Source organism: Hemiscyllium ocellatum, chromosome 5 (genome assembly GCF_020745735.1).
Source record: "Hemiscyllium ocellatum isolate sHemOce1 chromosome 5, sHemOce1.pat.X.cur, whole genome shotgun sequence".
Classification (NCBI taxonomy): Eukaryota; Metazoa; Chordata; class Chondrichthyes; order Orectolobiformes; family Hemiscylliidae; genus Hemiscyllium; species Hemiscyllium ocellatum.
The window spans coordinates 59,911,749-59,928,469 of NC_083405.1; positions in this window are offsets into that span (position 1 = coordinate 59,911,749).

The following is a 16,721-nucleotide window of genomic DNA, read 5'->3' on the forward strand; positions in this document are numbered from 1 at the left end:
TGGGAGTGCAGGTCCATTGTACCCTGAAGTTTGCTGTACAGATGGATAGAGTGGTCAAGAAGGCATATAGTATGTTTGCCTTCATTGGACAGGGTATTGAGTATAAGAGCTGGCAAGTCATGTTAAAATTGTACAAGACATTGGCTCGGCCACATTTAGAATACTGTGTACAGTTCTGGTCACCACATTACCAAAAGGATGTGGACGCTTTGGAGAGGGTGCAGAGAAGGTTTATGAGGATGTTGCCTGGTATGGAATGTGCTAGCTATGAAGAGAGGTTGAGTAGGTTAGATTTATTTTCATTAGAAAAAAGAAGATTGAGGGGGGAGTGATTGAGGTTTACAAAGTCATGATGGTCATAGACAGTGTGGATAGAGACAAGCTTTTTCCCAGGGTGAGGGATTCAATAACGAGAGGTCACGCTTTCAAGGTGAGAGGTGAAAAGTTTAAGGAGGATACACGCGGTAAGTACTTCGCACAGAGGGTGATGGGCGTTTGGAACACGTTGCCAGCAGAGGTGGTAGAGACAGGCATGGTAGATTCATTTAAGATGCATCTGGGCAAATGCATGAGTAGGTGGGGGGCAGAGGGATACAGATAGTTAGGAATTGACCGACAGATTTAGACAGTACATTTGGATTGGCCCAGGCTTGGAGGGCCGAAGGGCCTGTTTCTGGGCTGTAAAGTTTCTTTGTTCTTTGTTTTTGTAATATTCAGTTAAGTACAGCTTCTGACCTAAACATTGTGAGCCAGTATTTAAACGCCAAAGGGTTTTAGCTGGGAAATCATATCAGCCATTCCAGTGATGTAACTTTTGATGGGTTTGAAAATAGGCAGGCAGGAAACAATTTAGGTTTGTTAAAAAGTGAAAATGTCACCCTACACTAGCTTTCAGACTCCACTGGCAGTTTTAAAAGGTGTGATTGCAGCTTTAGGACAGCACAGTGGTTCACTGGTTGGTGCTGCTGCCTCACAGTGCCAGGGACCTGGATTTGATTCCACCCTTGGGTGACTGTCCGTATGGAATTTACCTGTTCTCCTCGTATCTGCAGAGGTTTCCTCCAGGTGCTCCAGTTTCCTCTTACACAGGTCAAAGTTGATCAGGTTAGGTGGATTGCCTTTGTTACATTGCCAAAGTGTCCAGCGATGTGTAGGCTAGGTGGATTAACCATGGGAAATGCTGAATGGCCTCTTTCTGCACTGCAGGATTCTGTGATTCTTTAATGAGATAGATTCTGTTCATCTGTACCCCAAGCTAAATCAATCAATAACCATTAATGGCTGCTGATCAGTGCTTTCTAGCAGCATTTAATATGGGACTAAAGCAACACTGGTTTGGATTTTCTGAACCTGTTAATGTTACATAACATAGCTCCTCTGCTAGCTTTTTATCGATTTGGGAAAACAGTCAAAAGATTGTCCTCTTTTCTGTTTGTAGAATCATGCTTGGTGTACATACTGAAGCGAGAGACTCTTTCCAAAACAAAGAATGTGAGTGATTATTTTCAGCAAAGGCAGCAAGCTGAGCTGTTCTGATCTGATGGGCTGGGAATTCAAACAATTGTTCGATGGATACAGCTGTAGGTGATATATGAACCACACTTACCAGAAGGAGCCTAATGATCCAGGCTCAAAAATGTATTTTTGATGAACAGTGTGGTACCTGAGTGGTTTATAGCGCAGTGAGTTGCCTCATCTGTAACTAAAATGGAATATCTGCTTTTCTGGATTTTAATAAACTGATTTTTTATATCACTAGAAAACTTGACAACTAAAGAAAATCAGTTATGATTAGTGCAAAGGCAGAACTACAATCTGCCGTGTGCTACACACATTCATGTAATTTGCTAAATTAAATAAAGAAAATGCTTTTTTCATTATTTCAGATGACAACTGTTCTTTAAAAGTTCACTGTATTTTTCTTCTACATTTCTGTGGCATCCAATTTAAGATTTAATTATCAAAAGGTATTGATCCTTTATTAAAAGATAGAAATAATACAATCTAAACCAAACTACCTTCTGTTTTATTTATTTTTGCAGAAAACATAAGATGCATTTTCTACTTTTTATTACTGGTAGCACAAATCAAACAGGAAAACCTGACAAAAGTTGAGCTCCCTTGTTGATCACCCATTTCAGACACATCACATGAACCTCTGACTAACTGTCAAGAACTCTCCTTAAAAACTATTCAAGGGCTTAATTTAAACATATTAGTCTATGAGGGGAGTGAGTGATTTTATTTTAGTAATGTCACTAGATGAGTAATTCAGAGACCATAGAAATGTTCAGGAGATATGTACTCAAATCCCCCATAGCAGATAGTGATAATTGAATTCAATAAAATGTGGATTTCTTTAAAAAGAAATCTGGCCTAAAGGCAACCGTAACTATCTGCTTCACTAAATCCCTTCAGCGAATGAAATCTGCCATCTTTCCCTAGGCTGGCCTACATGTGATTCCAGACCCACAATGTGATTGACTTTCAATTGCTGTCTGTAAAGGCCTAATAAATAGCCTACATTAAAGAGAAAAAATGCATAAAGGAAGGCATGAAACCATATGGACCATGAAGCATCAACCCAGGCACAAGAAATGACAATGGCAAAACCAGCCCTGTCAACTCTTTACAGTCCTTCTCACTACCATTGGGGGAGTTGTATGAAAATTGGGACAGTTGTCTCACAAATTAGTCAAGCAATGGGCCTGACTTAGTCATAATCACAGAATCATACCTATGGGCACCATCCACATCCCTGGGTATGTTCTGACATAATCTATTGTAACGTACTGATGATCCATCACTATTACGCTGATACTTATATTATCTACCATAATGTAAGGATAAGATGTCGGTCAGGTAATACTGATGATTTCAATGAACTTTTACCAGGTGTAATTTACTATTACAGGCATTTCATGTTCGGCCTCAAGGTAAGCAGTTTGGATGTACAGATGTGTGTTTCCCTCAGCATGTTATGCTGCAAGAGGAGGGTGGGGCTCAGCAAGATAGAGACTAAGAGCTTGATATTGCTAAGTTGCATGCCATGATATGGTGATGATAGGTATACATCATAACATAATATCCCCTTTTTTCAGACAAACAAAAGGAAACAACCCAAAAAAAAAACATTATTCATACGCATGCATTGCCAACTCAACAATTGTACAGATATAATAGCTAAGATCAATAATTCAAATTTCAAGATCACAAATGGACATTTGACAACTCATCCAGATTTGGTGATAACACACTGATTAGGAATTGTCTATTTTCTGTTGTACTTGGTTGACAGCTTAGTTGTCTTGCTGCTGGTTGTAGTTGTTCAGCATCACACAACAGCGGTAGTTTTTATCTCCACTCGCTAAGTACATGATTATCAGATTATACATTGGACTGAGCTGGCTCCAGTTCCTTCACAATGTAACTCTGCAATCAGCAATTACTTCATACCTCCTGGGATTATTGCATATCTTAGAAACCTTTACTGGTATCCCAGTATTTCCTACTGGATTTCTGACTCCCAGTCTCTGTCTGGTATCTAGTTATGGTAGTTCTCTACCTGCTCATTGCTGGTGGATCCCGTCTTTGGAGGGGAAAGACCTGTGGCTCTTTCATTCTCATCACCCGTGGGTATGGTTTGAACCTCATGAATGTTTACTATGCTGGGGTCCGTGCAAACCGATAGTTCTTCCACAAGTGACCGTTGATATGTACCAGGTAGTTGTTGGGAATCCTAGTGGAACTTGCATACTGGCACTGCAATATGATCATGCCACTACATAGAATTTAGGATCCATGATATATGATGAGATCATCTCTTTTAGGTTATAGCATGAACTGCCAATTATTGGGATGCAATAATGTACAGTGGCAATAGGTTGACGTTACCTACTGTATCAATTTTGGCTTTTAGGGCCTTTTGGGGAAATACATGTTGATAGTCATAAATAAACCTGTTTTTCTTATGCTGTCAATGTGACATGAGAGGTGGACAACACAAGAGGTTGAGTCATCTTCCAAAGGTAGCTTTTCGGTTTACTGGCTGTACACTTTGTTAACATTTTTGTGTAGGTTTGGACGGTTGCCTGTGTTATGGTGCTGTATCATTTTGTTGGTTGCTTAGATTTGTTCCAGGGTCTGGGTCAGCTTTTGAAATCAAATTTTCTACACATATATGTTTCATATCCCTTGGCACCACATGTCAGAAAAACAGACAATCTCTGGGTGCATATGGCAAATCCAATCCATGACAATCATGATCTTACTGGTTTGGTGCACTTTAATCAAATTCTCCAACAGATAGGCATATAATCATGCCTGAGGGATCCTCTTAAAAGCAGTCATCCACTGAAATTCAGCAGATATTATCAAAAATGAACAGGATTCTTGGTTTTCTTAGGTATATTACAGCAACTGAAGGTACTGCCACCAGTAGTGAGGCAGAGATATGCCAAATGCCAGAATTGAGAAACAAAGAGATCAGAGACTGTTGACTGGATGAGGTTAGAGAATAACAGAGGAGAGAACCTGTGTTAGGTAAACAGAAAAAAACTCTAACATCAAGGCACTATCAGAACTGAAGCTAATGTATGTTCAGAGTTTGGAGTGAGGGGACAATCAGACTTGATGGAAGTTAGAATACAGACAACAGTTTTCAAATGGCTTACATTTCGACAGGCATAAACAGCGATGGAGAGAGAATTATAACATGGTCCTTACCACCACCAGATGTCATAACTAAATGCACTATAGGATTGAAATAGCAGCATCAAATAATTCAACATTCTCCATGAACACAAATTTATGCGCAATAATAATACTGTGTCCTTAGGGTTGGTCACATCTTTGATGTTAAAGTACAGCAATGTGTGCCTATATTTTAAGGTTGCAGGCTGGCATCAATAAACCAAACCAAGGGCACACTTCTGAGTAGGGAACTGAAGAGAATAGCTGAGCTATCTGGTCCTTTCCCTATTCCTTCTGCATTGTTGCCATTGTGAAGCATTCAGTTATCACATTAATGGAATGGACTACCGACTATAATGTAGATATCTATATTTCAGTGATGAATAAGGAGATTAAATGAGTTGCAAGTATTAAAAATGTAAAATAGCAAATAAAGAAGGTCTAGAGTAAGGTCATCATTACGGGAACAGGTAGGTGTGATCCTGAAAGTGATTTAGCCCAAGTAATTCCGCAAACTTCATACAAAAGACTAAATTATCATCTTCAGCTTTAGGTGGAGTTGGGCCTATTGAATGTTTTTTAACATTTTCTATTTTCATCTTCATATTTTCCAACAGGATATGACAGGACTGTGATTTCCAAGAAGCACAGAATTAATTTAACTTAACGTGAGAAAATAAATACTTGGAGATTTATTTTTTAACAACTGCAGTTAGGTCTGTTAACTAGAGAAAGGATTGGTCCACTATAGGATAATGAAGGAAGGCTATGTGTCGAACCTGAGAAAATAGGTGAGATTCTGAATGATTACTTTGCATCAGTGTTCACTGAGGAGAGGGACATAATAAATATTGAGATTAGAGATAGAAGTTATGTTACTCTGGATTACGTTGACATAAGTAGGGAAGATGTGTTGAGCTTATAAGGTGGACAAATCCCCAGGACCGGATGGGATCTATCACAGGTTGCTGAGGTAGGCAAGAGAGGAAATAGCTGGGGCCCTGACAAATATCTTTGTAGCATCCTTAAACCAGGTGACGTGCCAGAGGACTGGAGAGTTGCTCATGTTGTCCCCCTTTACAAGAAAGGTAGTAGGGATTTTCTGGGTAACTACAGACCAGTGAGCCTGACGTCAGTATTGGGAACTGAAAATGTGTTGCTGGAAAAGCGCAGCAGGTCAGGCAGCATCCAAGGAGTAGGAGAATCGATATTTCGGGCATAAGCCCTTCTTCAGGAATCTGATTCCTGAAGAAGGGCTCATGCCCGAAACGTTGATTCTCCTGCTCCTTGGATGCTGCCTGACCTGCTATGTTTTTCCAGCAACACATTTTCAGCTCTGATCTCCAGCATCTGCAGTCCTCACTTTCTCCTAGTCAGTATTGGGAAAGTTGTTGGAGAAGGTACTGAGGGATAAAACACATTTATATTTGGAAAATAATGTGCTTATCAGTGATAGGCAACATGGTTTTGTGCGAGGGAGATCATGCCTTACCAACTTAATAGAGTTCTTCGAGGAAGTGACCAAATTGATAAATGAAGGAAGGGTATTGATGTCATATACATGGACTTCAGTAAGATGTTTGATAAAGTTCCCCATGGTAGACTAATGGAGAAAGTGAAGTCACATGGTATGCAGGGTGTTCTAGCTAGGTGGATAAAGAACTGGTTGAGCAACAGGAGACAGAGAGTAGTAGTTGAAGGGAGTTTCTCCAAATGGAGAAAGATGACTAGTGGTGTTCCACAGGGATCAGTGTTGGGGCCACTGTTGTTTGCAATATACATAAATGATCTGGAAGAGGGCACTGTTGGTATGATCAGCAAGTTTGCAGATGACACAAAGATCAGTGGAGTAGCAGAAAGCATATAGATAGACTGGAGAGTTGGGTGGAGAAATGGCAGATGTTTTTCAATCAGGCAAATATGAGATAATGTATTTAGGCAAGTCTAATTCTAGAGCGAATTATACGTAAATGAAAGAGCCTTGGGAAATGTTGATGGGCAGAGAGATCTGGGAGTTCAGGTCCATTGTACCCTGAAGATTGCTGCACAGGTGGGTGCATCCAGAACCAGGGTCATAGTCAGAGGATTCAAAGTAGAGACATGAAGATGAAGAGACATTTCTTCATCTAAAACGTGGTGAGCCTATGGAATTCATTATCATGGGAAGTAGTTGATGCCAAAACATTGAATATATTCAAGAGGCAGCTAGATATAACACTTGGGGTGAATGGGATCAAAAGTTATGGAGAGAAAGCAGGATTAGGCTATTGAGTTGGAAAATCAGCCATGATCATCATGAATGGCAGAGCAGGCTCGAATCGCTGAATGACCGCCTCCTGCTCCTTTCCTCTTTGTTTGTATGTCTCTTCAGCTTTCTATTTCTGATTACTGTATCTCCTTCCAGCCTTGTACTTGCCTCCCTGTTGCTGAGGATTCCATCCTGCTTCCAATCTAGTTTAAACCCTCCCTTGTCACACTAGCAAATCTGCCCGCCAGGAGATTGGTTCCCCTCCAGTTCTGGTGCAACGTATCTCTCTTGAACAGGTGACCTTTGCCCCCAAAAAAGATCCCAATGCTCTAAGAATCTGAATCCCTGCCCCCAGAACCAATTCTTTAGCCACACAGTCATCTGCCATACCCTCCTGTTCTTACCCTCACTTGCACACGGCATTGGAAGTAATCTGGAGATTATCACTATCTAGGTCCTGATTTTTTAACTTGTTTCCTCGCACTCTATAATCACTTTGCAGAAACTCATCCCTAATTCTACCTTAATAATTTGTGCCAACATGAACAACGATTTCAGGCTGCTTTATACTCCCCCTTGAGAATGTTTTGCAGCTGCTCTGAGACATCGTGGACCCTGGCACCTGGGAGGCAACACACCATCCTGGATTCCGTTTTGCGGCCACAGAATCTCCTGTCTGTCCCCTTACTATCGAGTCTCCTATCACTAAGCTAAGCCTTCCCATCCTTTTCTTGCTGATGTAAATAAGAATACTCAAGATAATGGGAGCAGAGATCAAAGACTGCAGTTGGATCATCACCAGCAATAAAATTAATATATACTGCTGATTCTAAGTTCTAGAGTCATATCAAACGCAATGGGTGCACTGACTTATCTGCCTAATCTTCCACCTCTCGCTGGTGAAATTGTGGAACACATTGGGATTTATTAGCATGGGGACAAATGAATTATGTGGGGAATGAAGATTGTGGGAGTAATAAAAAAAAACACATATAATCAAGATTTTACCACACTACTGAGACCCAGCTCAGCATAGAGTCAATTTATTTGATGCTAGCCAATTTCTGGTACCTCTCCTAAGAAACTGTTATTCACGATATAGGCTCCTTACCCACAGTCCATAAATACGCAATGATCGGAAGGGGTGCAAAAAGGATAATTCCATGGCAATTAGGCACTCCGTAATATATCATCCCACTTAACCCAATGGATATACAAACACTGTCCAATTGGTTGAGAACAACCAAATCGAAACATATGTCAATTAAACAGGGGTTTTAACTTAACTGGATGAATATTGTGATAGTGGCTATTGCCAGTATAAATAGTTCCAAATTACAATGATACGTATACAACAGAATCTTATGTGTAGAGTTGTACGAGAGCAGTATTTAACATTCTAAGCAATCGTTGGTGAGTCCAGGAGTTTGTAACAGTGTAGTATCAATGATGATTTGGTAGAAGTCTAACTCAATGCATTGCTCTAAGATTCTTCATTAATATTTAATCCATCAGTTTAGTTACCAGCCTATTTCTCAATTGGATCAGTCATTGACAGGAACAGGCAATTTAAATGAATGGAAAAAGAAGCTTAAACTTGTGCATAAATCAGTGGAAACCGATATTGATTCCCCACTGGGAATTCAAGAAACATCAGAAAATCCATAGTATGCAAAATGTAAAATAATGAAAGAAAAGTAAATCCAGGAATATTGATTAAATAACATCAAGTTTCAATTTTAAAATGGTTGAAGATTATAAGAGGAAGGGAATAATCTCAATTAGAAATTCCCCAGTTTAAAAGTACGAGAGAAGAGTACAGGGAGTTGGGTATTCTGAAATAAGTTCCAATTCTACCTTGAAGGAGAGGCAATATAAGACAGAAAATCGCCAGTTTAAACAAAAATAACAGAAGCAAATAACTATTTATGAAGTTCAAGTTCATCGTGTGTTTGAACATTTTCCACCTTGAGAAAGGTGGAAGGTAGATAAGGTCAATAAGGAGGATAATTACCATGTTGTTTGGAGCTAAGGAAGGAATGACTTATCAGTTTTGACAAAGGGTCAGTTAGTCTCGAAACGTCAGCTCTCTTCTCTCCTTACAGATACTGCCAGGCCTGCTGAAATTTTCCAGCATTTCTCTTTTGGTATCAGTTTGAAGCTCTCTTCTGCTGAAGAATGCAATATTATTGTCGTAACTAGTGAGACAGAAAATGTACCGTTCGGAAAGGGGTCACGTAGTGAATTTTATTTCTGCTGGCTGCCAAACAGATATCCAACTGAAACCTAGGTTCTGTCTCTTGGTACACAGCACTATAACTTTTGATACTTCAAGTGTATATCCAAGATTTTGTGAATAAATGTGATAAGAGTTTCTGCCTCCAACATCTCAGGTAATAAGTTCCAGATCCTGAAATCACTGGGAGATAAAATTTCCCTTTGACTCCCCTTTAGTCCATCCACCAATGATTTTAAATCTATGATCCATGGTAATTGATCTCTCTGCTAAGGGAAATGTGCCTTTCCAACAATCGTAAGCTCATTCATGAACAATCTTCTCTCCCTCATAAGTTCAGAAGGTATGTTTACTGATGACTGCTCAATATTCAGCACCATTCAGAACTTCTTATGTACTGAAGCAATCCTTGTCCAAATGCATCAGGATTTGGACAACATTTTAGTGAGTAATATTCATAACATTTTACATGGCAGAGAGAAGACATGTGACCTATCACGCCTGCACTGACTCCGGAAGGAGCTATCTTGTTAGTCGTATTCTCCAGCCCTATCTCTGTATCCCTCTAAATTCATCACATTCAAGTATATCTGCAGCTCCTTGAAGACCTATGGAATCTGCCTCCACCTCTCTCCCAGGCAGTGCATTCCACTCCCAGCTCCACACCCATACCAGGTCCTAGCTCCCAGCCCTGCTGAGTTTTCACCATCCCCCCAGACCTCCACCTCACTGAGGATGAATGATCAGTCCTCAGCAAAGGCCTTACCTTCATCCCCCTCTGCTCACGCATCAATGAATTCAATACGCATCATGACATCGAACACTTCTTCCACTGCCTCCACCTCCAAGTATACTTTTTCAATAAGGACTCCCACCCATCTTCCGAGGACTCCTTCACCCACCTCCAACACACTCCATTCACCCTCGATCTCTTCATTTCCAACTGCCGCCGAGACATTAACCGCCTCAACCTGTCTACCGCCCTTCCCCACTCCATCCTCTCATCCTCACAATGCACAGCGCTCCACTCCCTCTGCTCCAATCCCAACCTCACCATGAAACCAGCGGATAAAAGGAGGGCAGTGGTAGTTTGGCACACTGACCTCTACACCGCTGAAGCCAGACGCCAACTCGAAGACAACTCCTCCTACCGCCCCCTTGACCATGACCCCAACCCCCAGCACCAAACCGTCATTTCCCAGACCATACAGAACCTTATCACCTCAGGCGATCTTGCACCCACAGCTTCCAATCTCACAGTTCATGAACCCCACACTGACCAATTCTACATCCTTTCTAAGATCCACAAGCTTGGCCACCCCAGCCAAGGCATTGTCTCAGCCACCAAACTCATCTCCACCTACCTCGATACTCTCCTATCCCCTCAGTCCAGGAACTCCCCACACACATTCGAGACACCACCCACACCCTCCACCTCCTCAAAGACTTCCCTTTCCTGGCTCCCAGCGCCTTATCTTCACATGGATATCCAATCCCCCTACACTTCCATCCGCCATGACCAGGATCTCCAAGCCCTCCATTTCGTCCTGTCCCGACGTCCCCAACAGTACCTTTCCACTGACACTCTCACTCATTTGGCTGAACTGGTCTTCACCCTTAACAATTTCTCCTTCGAATCCTCCCACTTCCTCCAGACGAAAGGGGTAGCCACGGGCACCTGTATGGCCCCCAGCTATGCCTGTCTCTTTGTTGGCTATGTAGAACAGTCCATCTTCCGTAGTTACAGTGGCACCACTCCCCACCTCTTCCTCCGCTTCTTTGATGACTGCATTGGCGCCACCTCGTGCTCCCGCGAGGAGGTTGATCAACTTCACCAACACATTCCACCCTGACCTTAAGTTCACCTGAACCATCTCTGACACCTCCCTCCCCTTCCTGGTCCTCTCCATCTCCATCAATGATGACTGTTCAACACTGACATTATTTACAAACACACCGACTCCCATAGCTACTTGGATTACACCTCTTTCCACCCACCTCCTGCAAAAATGCTATCCCATATTCCCAACTCCCCTGCATCTGCCGCATCTGCTCCCAGGAGGACCAGTTCCATCACAGAACACACCAAATGGCCTCCTTCTTTAAAGACCGTAATTTCCCCTCACACTTTGTTGAAGATGCCCTCCAAAGCATTTCACCCACATCCTGCACGTCTGCCCTCGAACCCCACCACTCCAACCACAACAAGGACAGAATTCCCCTGGTCCTCACCTTCCACAGCACCAACCCCCGCATAATCAGCATCATCCACTGACATTTCCACTACCTACAAATGGACCTCACCACCACAGATATATTTCCCTCCCCACCCCTATCAGCTTTCCTCAAAGACTATTCCCTCCGTGACTGCCTGGTCAGGTCCATGCTGCCCAACAACCCACCCTCCTGTCCTGGCACCTTCCCCTGCCACCGCAGGAATTGCAAAACCTGTGCCCACACCCTCCCCCCTCACCTCCATTCAAGACCACAAAGGAGCCTTCCACGTTCATCAATGTTTCATCTGCACTTCCACAAATGTCTCTGGGACACCCACACCAATCATCCCCCCCCTCCGCCTCCCCCCCCCCGTGGCACAACATTTCAACTCCCCCTCTCATTCTGTCAAGGACATGCAGGTCATGGGCCTCCTCCACCACCACTCCCTCACCACCTGACGCAAGGAGGAAGAATGCCTCATCTTCTGCCTTGGAACACTTCAACCCCAGGGCATCAATGTGGATTGCACCAGTTTCTTCATCACCTCTCCCCCTACGTTACCCCAGTTCTAACCTGCCAGCTCAGCAACATCCTCATGACCTGTCCTACTTACCAATCTTCCTTCCTTCTATCCACTCCACCCTCCTCTCCAATCGATCACCTTTAGCCCCTCCTCCATCCACCTACTACATTCTTAGCTACCTTCTTCTCAGCCCCCAACCCCCTCCCATTTATCTCTCCACCCCAGTGGCTCCCAGCCTCATTCCTGATGAAGGACAATTTTCCTGCTCTTCAGATGCTGTCTGACTTGCTGTGCTTTTCCAGCACAACTCTAATCTTGACTCTGATCTGCAGTTCTCACTTTCGCCGAATGCATTCCAAAGCCTCACAACTCCTTAAATAAACAATTTTCCCCTCATCTTACTCTGACCTCTCTTCTGACAACCTTGAAATTGTGACTTCTAGTAATAACATAACAACTAGAGGAAGCAGAAAGTCAATATTGTTCATAAAGTCAGCTCTTCATCTTCTCTCCTCCAAGGCGAGTAAGCTCAAATCCTCTAATATGTGACCAACTGTAGGTTCCCCTCCAAGCCACACACCATCCTGACTTGGAACTAGATCTCTGTTGCTTCAATGCCACTAGGTCACAATCCTGAAACTTACTTCCCAATAGCACTATTGGGTGTGTTTACAGCTCATGGAATATAGCAGCTTAAAGAGGCAGCTCACCACAAAGCTCTGGATAATAGATGCTGGTCCAACCAGCAATTCCCATAAATGAATAAAAATACAAAAGTTTGACTCATTATCCTATACACCTCATCTATCTGGCAATTGATGGACTTGGATTTTATCATGATTGAAAACATTTGCTTGCTATGCAAGAGGAGCTTGAACTTTTTGAAGATAATTATTTTAGGAAGGATGCAAATATTTTGGCAGTTCTGAAGCGCTTTACTGGAAGAATACCTGGAAAGAATGATTTGTCTGAGGAGAAATGGTTGGACAGATTGGGCTTGTCTCCACTAGAGTATAGTGGAATGATGGGTGACTTCATTCAATTATAGAAGAATCTTAACCTTTTTGAAAAATGTGAATACAAAAGGATGTTTTACCTTGGGAAAGTGTTTAAACATTATGTACTGCTGTTTTAGAACAGGACTGAGGAGACACTTTTCCTCTCAGACTACTGTAGAACATTGGAGCTCAATCTCTAAAAATGGTGGAGATAAGGTAATTGGATATTTTTAAAGTAAACATCAATAGGTTCTTGTTAGACAACGAAATAAAAGGTTGGCCGGGATAGATGGGAACATGGAATTCAAAAAGTCAAGCAGATCAGCATTGATCTTATTTAATGCTGGAACAGACTCAAAGGGCTGAATGGTGTTTCTCTGCTCTCACATAAGTTAGAAAGGTGACAAAATGTCAACTCTCGAAGCAGGTCAAACAATAATGCTACTAAATAGCTGTTTTGACATTCCCCGGAAAAAAATGGTGTACTAGAAGAGTAGAACAAATGAAGAAGCAGCTGCTGTGTCCATAAATTGTTGTGAAATGAAATTAGAGAGTTGCTTAAAATAAAATTTAATTAAGTAGAAGCAATAAAATGCAATCAAACTGAATAATGTGGAGAAAAATGTTTAGAGTGAAAATATTAGCAGGAGTGGACAGTATTTGATGCCTGGTCGATATGTGATTGATATAGAAAGGAGTGTGGAGGGAAAAAAGGCATAAGGGATCAGGACTAAACCATCCACAACAGCACGTATTAAATAATTGAAGGGAAAATTCAATACATGTGAGTACAATTTGGCAAATCATAAAATGTCAACTTCTTCATAAATGCTAGACTCAATCATATACTTGCAAAGATGCTGACAGCAATGACAAGTGATTCACAAAGAATCTACAGTGAGCCCTAGGGAACCACATTATAGGGAAGAATCTTTCCAATCCCATAAAAGGTATGGGCAGTGATGCAATGTTTGGGAGAAGGTGGCAATAATAAAAAGATGAGATTTTTTCATGTCAGGACAAAAAGAAAAGCTCATCTTAAAGGGTTCAATGGTCAAGTAAGAATCTTGCTGGAAGAAGGCATGAAATGTATTTCCATTTGTTAACATCTTATTACTAGCTAATTTCACAGTCTTTATAAGCAAGACATGATTCTTCCAGGTACAGTGAGGACTGAAGTGGTGCCAGTTCTGAAATTGGAAGTCTGAGCTATTACCTTCAGGGTGCAGCTGACCAGTGTGTTCTCTGGGTCTTCATGATGGCCATCATTCCCTAACATCTCATGGCACATTCTACGAGCAGATAGTGACTCCATCCTTCTGTTCACAGAAAGTTGGTATCAGTAAAACACCAGCAAATGGTGGACACCAACATGTCCAATCTTGGACTACTATGGAAGATACTTCTGTACTTCACTGAAGTACTTTTGAAATTACCTTACACATCTCACGTTAAAAAGTTCCTGCCAAGTACTTTGCACACAGGGACACACACCCATCTTATCCATTTGTACAGGATATATCACAGGACTATTAGTTTGTTTTGTTTTTTAGGCGTTCAATAACTTTGAGTTTGCTTGGACACTCGCAACCTTTCTGCCTTGCCTTTTAGTGGACTATTGCTTCAATCAGCATCTCTGGTTTGTCTTACCTTTCCCTGCCCATTAACACAGCATTGAAAAGTCAATAGGGGTGGACAAGTTACTGTATGGCACTGTGCTATGCGATGCCTGCAGCATGTATCGGCAAACACATAATGTGTGCCTCAACCAAATGGGCATGTTTGAAAGCCTGAGCAGAGTACTCTTTACAGAAGTAAAAGGGTGTGTGGTCAGTCCGAGTGTGCTGCAACACTCAAGGGTCTGATCTTATTCCAGAGAATTGACCATGGTCAGTCATACACATAGTGTGAATTCAGGTGGACTTAAAAGTATCTGTCTTACATAATTCTTAAACATACTCCAAAGGTCTCTTAACTGTACAACGGTGTGAAGCTGCTTTAATTTCAAAGAAGAAGTGGAGGGGTTGGAGGCAAGGTGCTCCTACCATAGTAGCAATATCTGAATATGTTTGCGTGGCAGGGTAACTGATGTGTACATCTGCATAAGGTAAAATATCTCAGAAGTCCATGTCCTTCTAGGAGATCTCTATATTCTATTGTATCCCAGCCAGAGCTAAAGCCTCAATTGTGTTTCAACAACCACAGAAGTAAACACACTTCACTTTTCCTGTTATGTCACCCTATTATCAATTGTTTGAACAGTTTAAAAGATTAGCTGCTCCCACATTCAAGAGTGACAACATTCAGAGTTCTGAGGAAGAGTCATACAGTACTTGAAATGTTGACTCTGTTTCTCTCTACATAGATGTTGCCAAACCTGCTGAGTTTCTCCAGAATCCATGCTTTTCCTATTGTGATCAGCTGCTTTTACATGATTGACAACTATTTACAAAGTGTTAGATGTTCACTCTTTTGGGTGCTCCCTCCAACGAGAAAACTGAAGATTGGAGTGTGCTTGTAATCTCCATGACAGATCCTTATTCAGATACTCTTAATCAAATTGACCTAGTCAGAAATGTTATCATAGGCATCTGGATTAGGCAGACTCGAACCTGAGTTTCCTAGCTTCGAGGTAGGAATGCTACCATTGCACTATAAAACCCATTCCACAGCCTAATTTATTGTGGATAAAGCAATTTCAGAGAAAACAACATGATAAGCAATAAAGTGTCATAAAAATCATATATTGCACTGTACTTTGCAATATATACACAAGCAAGTAACACCAAGCAGACTAATGAATCATTTACCCGTTGTTGTTAATTGGATCATGAGAATGAAAGATAGGCTACTAGTTTCTCTTAAGGGTGACAGCAATTCACTACAATGATCATTGGCATGCAATAAATAACCAGCTTAAAAATAAACTTCATTTGAATAATAAAACTTCATTTGAAATGCTTATGAACTGGGCATCAATTTTATGTGGTCTTCCTCTGTGTTATGTTAACAAACCCTTCAGTGTAATGTTTTCTTACTGTCTCAGTCAAAGCAATTTCAAGCAAGATGGTATTGCCTGGGTTTTGCACTTGACCAAAGATTTCCCTTGTGGGAGATTGATGTCATTAGAAGTCCAAATCAGGATATCTCAGAATATAATGAGCATCTCATTAATCTTTTAGATTCAAGATCTTTGTTGGGATGTTCTAAGCCAGAAATTGTAAAATAAAACATTGAATTCAATGCTAAATCCTATAAAACTCCAAAATACAGAACGGGAGAGATAGAAGGGGTAAAGAAAACAAAAGGAAAGAGAAGATTATGAAAAATTCACAACAATCGAGAGATGTGCAGGATAAGTGGATTAGTCATGGGCAATGTGGAGTTAGAGGGATAGAGTTGAGGGTTGGATAGAGTCTGGGCCTGGGTCTAGGTCTAGGTATAATGCTCTTCAGAAAATTGGTGTAGACTTGATGGGCCGAGTAGCCTGCTTTCACACTGTAGGGATTCTATAATTCTAATGATTTGAATTTGAAGGAATGACATTTGTCAAAGTTCATTATCAGTGTTGGACAGGTTATTCATCATTAATTAAATGCAATAATACATTTAACATTTGAATAGATAAGCCTTAACTGACTGGGTTTGCCACATCTAATGGCTAAATGTCACAATTTCAGTTCCTTTGTATATTTCATGTTAAGTTTCTTGGTGTGCATAGATATTACAATGTGTTAGAGATTCAGGACAACCGTGCAGTAATTTCCTGATTTTGGTGTGACATTGTTCATGTGTAGACTCCAAACA